The sequence below is a fragment of the Salvelinus fontinalis genome, chromosome 18, assembly GCF_029448725.1.
Source record: "Salvelinus fontinalis isolate EN_2023a chromosome 18, ASM2944872v1, whole genome shotgun sequence".
In the NCBI taxonomy this organism is placed as follows: Eukaryota; Metazoa; Chordata; class Actinopteri; order Salmoniformes; family Salmonidae; genus Salvelinus; species Salvelinus fontinalis.
This window is the reverse complement of record NC_074682.1, coordinates 31,406,693-31,415,741: the sequence shown is the minus strand read 5'-3', so window position 1 is coordinate 31,415,741 and position 9,049 is coordinate 31,406,693.

Genomic DNA, 9,049 nt, shown 5'->3' with positions numbered 1-9,049 from the left:
AATAAATCTATGTTTTGTTCGAAAAATGTGCATATTTGAGGTATAAATCAGTTTTACATTGCAAATACCATCAACGCTACCATCACAAATAGCACCGAAGCAGCCAGAGTAATTATAGAGACCAACGTGAAATACCTAAATACATATCATAAAACATTTATGAAAAATACATGGTGTACAGCAAATGAAAGACAAACATCTTGTGAATCCAGCCAATATTTCAGATTTTTTAAGTGTTTTACAGCGAAAACACAATATAGCATTATAATAGCTTACTACAATAGCCTACCACACAACAGCATTGATTCAAGGCAACAGTCGATAGCGACAAAACCAGCAAAAGATATTATTTCACTAACCTTCATAAACTTCATCAGATGACAGTCCTATAACATATTACACAATACATATGTTTTGTTCGAAAATGTGCACATTTAGAGCTGAAATCCGTGGTTATACATTGTGAAAATGTAGCAACTATTTTCCAGAATCTCCGGATATATTTCTGACACTCACCTATTCTGACCAAATAACTAATCATAAACGTTACTAAAAAATACTTGTTGTACAGCAAATGATAGATACACTAGTTCTTAATGCAATCGCCATGTTAGAATTAAAAAAAAACCTTTTGTACGACATGCAGCTTACGTTATAGCGAGAGAGCGCCCAAAATCTGGGCGGAAACTAATAGTAAACATTTTCGACAGAAATATGAAATAACATAAATGGGTCCTACTTTTGTTGAGCTTCCATCAGAATCTTGCACAAGGGGTCCTTAGTCCAGAACAATCGTTGTTTGGTTTTAGAATGTCCTTTTTCCCTCTCGAATTAGCAAGCAAAACTTGCCAAGTGGCGCGAAGCTGTCCATCGTGAACAAACGCAGAGAACGGAACATGCCAAAACTCCCGAAAAAAATTCAATAATCTGATAAAACTATATTGAAAAAAACATACTTTACGATGATGTTGTCACATTTATCAAATAAAATCAAAGCCGGAGATATTAGCAGTCTATAAGGAAAGCTTTTCAGAAGCCAAAGCTGATCTCCATCCCGCGTCTTCCTGAACAAAGGAAATTGGGGTCCTGTCATTCCAAGACTTCTCTTTTTTTGATCATAGATATAGCTATTACACTCCATTTCACCTCTCACAGCCTATTGACATCTAGTGGAAGGCGTATGAAGTGCATGTATAGTCATAAACTTCAAGCAAATTGATAGGGAGGCCCTGGAACAGAGCCTCGATTTCAGATTTTTCACTTTCTGACAGGAAGTTTGCTGCAAAATGAGTTCTGTTTTACTCACAGATATATTTCAAACGGTTTTAGAAACTTGAGAGTGTTTTCTATCCAATAGTAATAATAATAAGCATATTGTACGAGCAAGAATAGAGTACGAGGCCTTTTCATTTGGGCACGATTTTTCCCAAAAGTGAAAATAGCGCCCTCTATCCTCAACAGGTTTTAAGGAGCAGTTCTCTCTCTGTGGGTCTAACCCCAAGAATTTCTGGAAAACGGTTAAAGACCTGGAGAATAAATCCTCCCCCTCACAGCTGCCCATGTCCCTTATTGTTGACGTGGTTGTTACTGCCAAGGAGTACATGACTGAGCTCTTTAATCACCACTTCATTAAGTCAGGATTCATGTTTGACTCAGCCATGCCTCATTGCCCATCCAACATTTCCTCATCTCCAACTCCTAAGGTGACTAACCCTGATGCTCCTCCCTCTTTTTCCTCTGCCCCGCTACAAAGTTTCTCCCTACAGGCAGCCAGTGAGTCTGAGGTGCAAAAGGAGCTCCTTAAACTTGACCTCAAAAAAACATCTGGGTCAGATGGTTTAGATCCTTTTTTCTTTAAGGTTGGAGCCCCTATCATCACCAAGCCTGTCTCTGACCCTTTTAGCCTGTCTCTCCTCTCTGGGGAGGTTCTCATTGCTTGGAAGGCAGCCACGGTTCGTCCTTTATTTAAAGGCATAAGGGCACAAGGCAAGACCCAAATGCAGACTCAGGAGGCAGATGGTAGAGCTCCGATATTTATTATAGCAAAGGGAGTAGGCAAAGGCAGGTCGGAGACAGTCGAGAGTTCATAAACCAGGTCAGAGTCCAAACAGTACCAGACGATAGGCAGTCTTGAGGTTAGGCCAGGCAGGGGTGAGAAACCAGATCCGAGTCCAAAAACAGTAAAAGGGGATAGGCAGGCTGGTAGTCAGAACAGGCAGAGTGGTCAGGCAGGCGAATTCGGAGTCAGTACAGGCCCGGGTTGAAACCTGGAGGACTAGAAACAGAGACTGGGAAAAATAGGAGCAAGGAAAAACGCTGGTTGACTTGACAAACAAGACGAACTGGCACAGAGAGACAGGAAACACAGGGATATATACACCAGGGATAATAAGTGACAGCTGGAGGGGCTGGAGGGGGTGGAGACAATCACAAGGACAGGTGAACCAAATCAGGGTGTGACAAAATGGGGAGATCAGCTGATCCTAACTGTTATAGGCAAATTTCAAATTTTCCCTGTATCAAAAGTGTTGGAAAAACTAGTCAATAATCAACTGACTGGCTTCCTTGATGTCTATAGTATTTTCTCTGTCATGCAATCTTGTTTCCACTCAGGTTATGGATGTGTCACTGCAACCTTAAAAGTCCTAATTGATGTCACCATTGCCCTTGATTCTAAGCAATGTTGTGCTGCTATTTTTATTCACTTGGCCAAAGCTTTTGACACAGTAGACCATTCCATTCTTGTGGGCCAGCTAAGGAGTATTGGTGTCTCTGAGTGGTGTTTGACCTGGGCTGCTAACTACCTCCCTCAAAGAGTGCAGTGTATAAAGTCAGAACATCTACAGCCACTGCCTGTCACCAAGGGAGTACCCCAAGGCTTGATCCTAGGCCCCACGCTCTTCTTAATTTACATCAACTACATAGCTCAGGCAGTGGGAAGCTCTCTCATCCATTTATATGCAGATGATACAGTCTAATACTCAGCTGGCCCCTTCCCAGATTTTGTGTTAAACACTCTACAACAAACCTTTCTTAGTGTCCAACACGTGTCCAAAACAAAGTTCCTGTGGTTTGGTAAGAAGAATGCACCTCTCCCCACTGGTGTGATTACTACCTCTGAGTGTTTAGAGCTTGAGGTGTTTCTACCTCATATAAGTACTTGGGAGTATGGCTAGACGGTACGCTGTTCTTCTCTCAGCACAAATCAAAGCCTCAGGCCTAAAGTTAAATCTGGACTTGGTTTCCTCTGTAATCACTTCTCTTTCACTCCAGCTGCCAAAGTAACCCTGATTCAGATGACCATCCTACCTATGCTAGATTACGGAGATGTATTTTATAGATCGGCAGGTAAGGGTGCTCTCGAGCGGCTAGATGTTCTTTACCATTCGGCTATCAGATTTGCCACCAATGCTCCTTATAGGACACATCACTGCATTCTATAATCCTCTGTAAATTGATCATCTCTGTTAAAGGTCCCCAAAGCACACACATCCCTGGGTCGGTCCTCTTTACAGTTCGCTGCAGCTAGCGACTGGGACGAGCTGCTAAAAACACTCAAACTGGACAGTTTTATCTCCATCTCTTCATTCAAAGACTCAATCATTGACACTCTTACTGACAGTTGTGGCTGCTTCGTGTGATTTATTATTGTCTCGACCTTCTTGCCCTTTGTGCTGTTCTGTGCCCAATAATGTTTGTACCATGTTTTGTGCTGCTACCATGTTGTGTTGCTGCCATGTTGTGTTGCTACCATGATGTGTTGTCATGTGTTGATGCCATGCTATGTTGTTGTCTTAGGTCTTGCTTTATGTGTTGTTGTGGTGTCTCTGTTGTCGTGATGTGTGTTTTGTTCTATATTTTTATTTTTAATCTCCCGTCCTCGCAGAAGGTCTTTTGTCTTTTGGTAGGCTGTCATTGTAAATAAGAATTTGTTCTTAGCTGACTTGCCTAGTTAATGAAATAATAGTTAAGTAATTACAATGAATCAATATTCAATGTGTTTGTATGGGCTAACTAACTCAGGAATCATCTGCTTTCAATATACTTTGTGTCCTTCATTTCCCCAAATGTTTCCATTATTTTGGCAGTTTACTGGATGTGCGTTATTCCTTTTTCACTCACTTTTATCTCTGCTCACATTCTAACCTTGAACTTAAGCATGGGGAAATGCATGTGCCAGCCAGCCATGCATTTGGAGTGGAAGTCTCAGAAATGAAGGCGTGGCAGAGGTGTGCCTACAGATGTGCCTATTCTGACCTTGACCTAATTCCCCAATAATTCTACCACCTTCACAGGCAAGGAAACCAGAAATAAGGTTGAGGGAACCTGTCAGTTCCAAGTGTAAAAACAGTTTTTTTCTAATAGAAATAACAGTATTATCCATGCACTGTAATTTATAAATTCATAAGAGCTATTGATAAGAGCTAGGTAAATTAGTAATTCGTTTTGATAAGAGCTAAATTACAATTGTTTTAGATATATTTGACCTTATTATCACAGGAGACCAATGTGAAACCAGTCATATGGTAGGAAACTTAAAAGCATATCAACATGACAGGTATTTATGCCAATTTACCACAGTGAAGTATGAAATGCTGTGCTGTTATGCATCATTTTAATTGTCTGGCCTTATAACTTGCAGGGATTATATTTGGAGATGCAAGCGAAATGTGTAGCGCCTAATTGAAACTTTCTGCTCTCCAGAATGTTATAAACATATGTCCTGACTTTTCCTGATTCTTTTCATTTGTCGGCTATATGTTAAGTATCATTAGCCACTTTCAGTTCCGACCAAAAGTAATAACCACGTATGGCAATTTAGTGTTAGTTCCCTTCAGTTGGTAGTGTACCCTACATTGGTATCATTCCATTCTATCGTTTGATTTAGCCTACCTTTCTTTATTTCCTCTATGAACACTGTCATGTCCTTGTTTGTTTTTGCAGGAAGGTCAAGTAATAGTGGATAATATTTAATGAAGGCCAAATACAAATTGTAGTAAAAATAAATTGGGACATGCTTACTAAATCATTACGGAGCGCAAACCATTAGTTTGAACTTGAAGCACGGCACAAGACGTGGCCATTGTCATCACACAGTTCCATGATCAGTGAGGGAAATCTGGGTATATTTATTATCTCATACAAATGTATAATGTTCTCCATATTAGGATTATATTGTACACTACTTCCAACATTACAATTGATTAACTGAATGGGGTGACTTTGTAAAGAATCAAACCACTATTTTTGTTTGTGCGTAAAGGCTGTCCAACACTATTTTACCATGAAGTAGGATTAATGATTAATCCCTAAACATAAATAACCTCTAAAATCAGAGTTTTTTTTAATCTACCCATGGGTTCTGAAATGGATACAGCCATGAAAACATATGCATATTTATCTTTCCATATTCTGAACACATTCTTCAAAATCTATATTTAGTCTTGTGTCAATCAAATTCTAATTAAAGGTACACAGTATTTAATGGGATGCTTAAGATAAATGAACAGAAAAACAAATTGAACAAAAACTCCCTGATCAAATTGGTGGGCCACCACATGGGTGTGTTTTCTGTGGTGGAATTAAATGTATTCAGTGCATGCATGGGAGCCACACCCACAAACCTCATTACACACCTGCATAAAGTAGCCTAAATCTAATGACCAACTACTGAGAAGTGCTTGACTCAAAACATGTTAAAAAAAACTCATAGATTTCGTAAGTCTGAATCAGATCCTCAATTGACCTTTCCAGGCTAAAAAGAATCTCTAGACTCCACAGTTTTATTTTCTCTAGTCCCAGCAAGCACATTTGGTTACATCAACATTGTGAGAATGTACAGTTGAGTCAGAAGTTTACATACAGTTAGGTTGGTGTCATTAAAACTCATTTTTCAACCACTCCACAAATTTCTTGTTAACAAACTATAGTTTTGGCCAAGTCGGTTAGGACATCTACTTCATGCATGACATAAGTCATTTTTCCAACAATTGTTTACAGACAGATTATTTCACTTATAATTCACTGTATCACAATTCCAGTGGGTCAGAAGTTTACATACACTAAGTTGACTGTTCCTTTAAACAGCTTGGAAAATTACACAGAATTATGTAATGGCTTTAGAAGCTTCTGAGAGGTTAATTGACATAATTCGAGTCAGTTGGAGGTGTACCTGTGGATGTTTTTCAAGGCCTACCTTCAAACTCAGTGCCTCTTTGCTTGACATCATGGGAAAATCAAAGAAACCAGCCAAGACCTCAGAAAAACAATTGTAGACCTCCACAAGTCTGATTCATCCTTGGGAGCAATTTCCAAACACCTGTAGGTACCACGCTCATCTGTACAAACAATAGTACGCAAGTATAAACATCATGGGACCACGCAACCGTCATACCGCTCAGGATGGATACGCGTTCTGTCTCCTAGACATAAACGTATTTTGGTGCGAAAAGTGCAAATCAATCCCAGAACAACAGCAAAGGACCTTGTGAAGATGCTGGAGGTTACAGGTACAAAGTATCTATATCCACATTAAAACGAGTCCTTATCGACATAACCTGAAAGCCCGCTCAGCAAGAAAGAAGCCACTATTCCAAAACCGCCATAAAAAAGCCAGACTAAGGTTTGCAACTGTACATGGGGATTAACTGTTAACTGTTTTTAACTCCAAGCACAGATAGGACACATTTATTTGCTTAGGCATTAATCATGCAGTCACATTCCTTTTTCTGTTGTGGCAAGGCATCAGTGAGATTCAAACCTATGCTCTTCACCTCTCTATCCATGGAATTAGTTCACTGTGCCACCAGGATGAAGCTAGCATGCCATGTTTCTTTAACTCAAAGCTATTCATGTTAGTATTTTCAAACATATCCTATTTCAAAGGTAACAAGCACTCATTAAGATCAGGTATCACACTTAACAAGATGCTGACAACGGAACGTACAAAATTGTACAACGTTCTTTGAATGTTACTAATGTTTTCTTGTGATTTTTTTAAAATCTCATGGCAGTACATAATGTTGAATCAGACCAATGTGGAATTAACAATTGGAGGATGTGCACTACTCATGGTGTATCTTTCAGAGCATGCTGAGGATGTCTTGTACTGTCCCTAGCACAGAATGTCCAGCCTTGTTCCTCAAGATACAATGGAAGACACTGTAACATAACACGACACTATTATTCTGTCTAACGAAAAGATTGAGGACACCTGGAATTTATTTGTTAGGTTGCCAATGTACTGTATCCTAAGGAATCTATTAAAAACGCTCTGTCAGTGTTCATTGTCTAGCTAATGCTATATCCAAAAATGTATCTGGAAATGTAATTGTTTGGTTGCCAATGTACTTTAAGGGAAGCTTAAAACCCTCTCCCCTATCTGTGTTCTTTGTCTAGCCGATGCTGTAACCTGACCTGAAATCAGGTTCTAATTATACCTTAGCTGGCAAGGTCAAGCAAGGGGTTGATTGTGTCTGTCTGGAGAATGGACAGGAAGGCAGCCAGACTGCATGGCGGTCTCGTTGTGAGACCACTCCACTGTATGCCACCCAAATAGGGGCCATATGTGTCAAGTGTCTCAGAGGAGTTTCAATCTACACTCTTAAAAAAAAGGGTTCCAAAAGAGTTCTTTGGCTGTCCCCATAGGAGAATCATTTTTGGTTCCAGGTTTTTGGTTACGTGTAGAACCATCTGTAGAATGGGTTCTACATGGAACCCAAAAGGGTTCTATCTGGAACTAAAAGGGTTATATTTGCAACCAAAAAGGGTTCTTCTAAGAGTTCTCATCTCTTCTAAGGGTTCTCCTAACCCTTTAAGGTTCTAGATAGTACCTTTTTTTCAAAGAGTCTTGGGTCATGCACCATCTGTACATGTAGTCATATTACTTGCCATCTAAAATGCAAAACTGATCCTAAATCAGCACTCCTTCTTTAAGACGCTTGATACATAAGGCCCTTGAGGTGTAAATCACCATCATCTCTATGCTTGTCAATAGAGAACATGTTTGACTACTCATGTCAGAAATGTTCAGTCTGCAACAAGCTATCCTCAAATGCAGATCCACTTTATTTGAATTAAAATGTGCCAATTCCAACCATTATTTTTTATTGATGGGAGGCTACTTTATGGATACACTTCACTCTGTTATAAGAACCAACTTGTGTTCATTTGAAAGAGTGGAATAACACACTGATATGAGCCATTACTGTATTTTAACATGTATCTTTGGTCTTGTTTGGAGTTCCATGGTATGCCAGGCAAGCAGAGCTTAAAGTCACAGTCATCTCTATTTGTGTTAATTAAACCAACAATCATAGAGAATGTAGTTAATTGATTAACATTGAAGGTGAAGTGAGGATAATTACACGTTATGGCTCCTCATGTCAGACAGGTTCATTACGTAAAGGGTAAATTCAGTGTTTTTTTAACCTCAATAAATTATTAAATCCAATTCCATACCAGTGTCAATAAACTGTATGTGAAAACATATATTTTGTTCTGTTCTGTAGTCAAACAGTTAAGAAGGAAAGGTCCTAAGAAAACGACCCCTTATGATGTTAATGGGTGTTTTAAGCTTACCAGGAATTCACTTAATTGGAATTATATTGTGCCAATTCCAAACACTCAGGTTGTACTCCAAATGGCACCATATTTCCTACATAGTACACTACTTTTGACCAGAACCCTATGGGCTCCATAATAGGGAAAATGGTGCCATTTGGGATTCAGTCTCATTTTCATGAAGGCTACTCCATGGAAACACTCCAATCATGTTATTTTCATTTGACATGGTTGCATAGCACCCTAAGAACTGCTAATATCCGATCCTTACCTTTGTATGTAAAATGTTGTCGTACTCATTTCAGAAAATTGTATTTGTGTGTGAAGTTCTAGTTCACACACACACACACACACACACACACACACACACACACACACACACACACACACACACACACACACACACACACACACACACACACACACACACACACACACAAAATACACAGCAATATGAAGCAGCATTATGAAACAGATTCTCAGATAG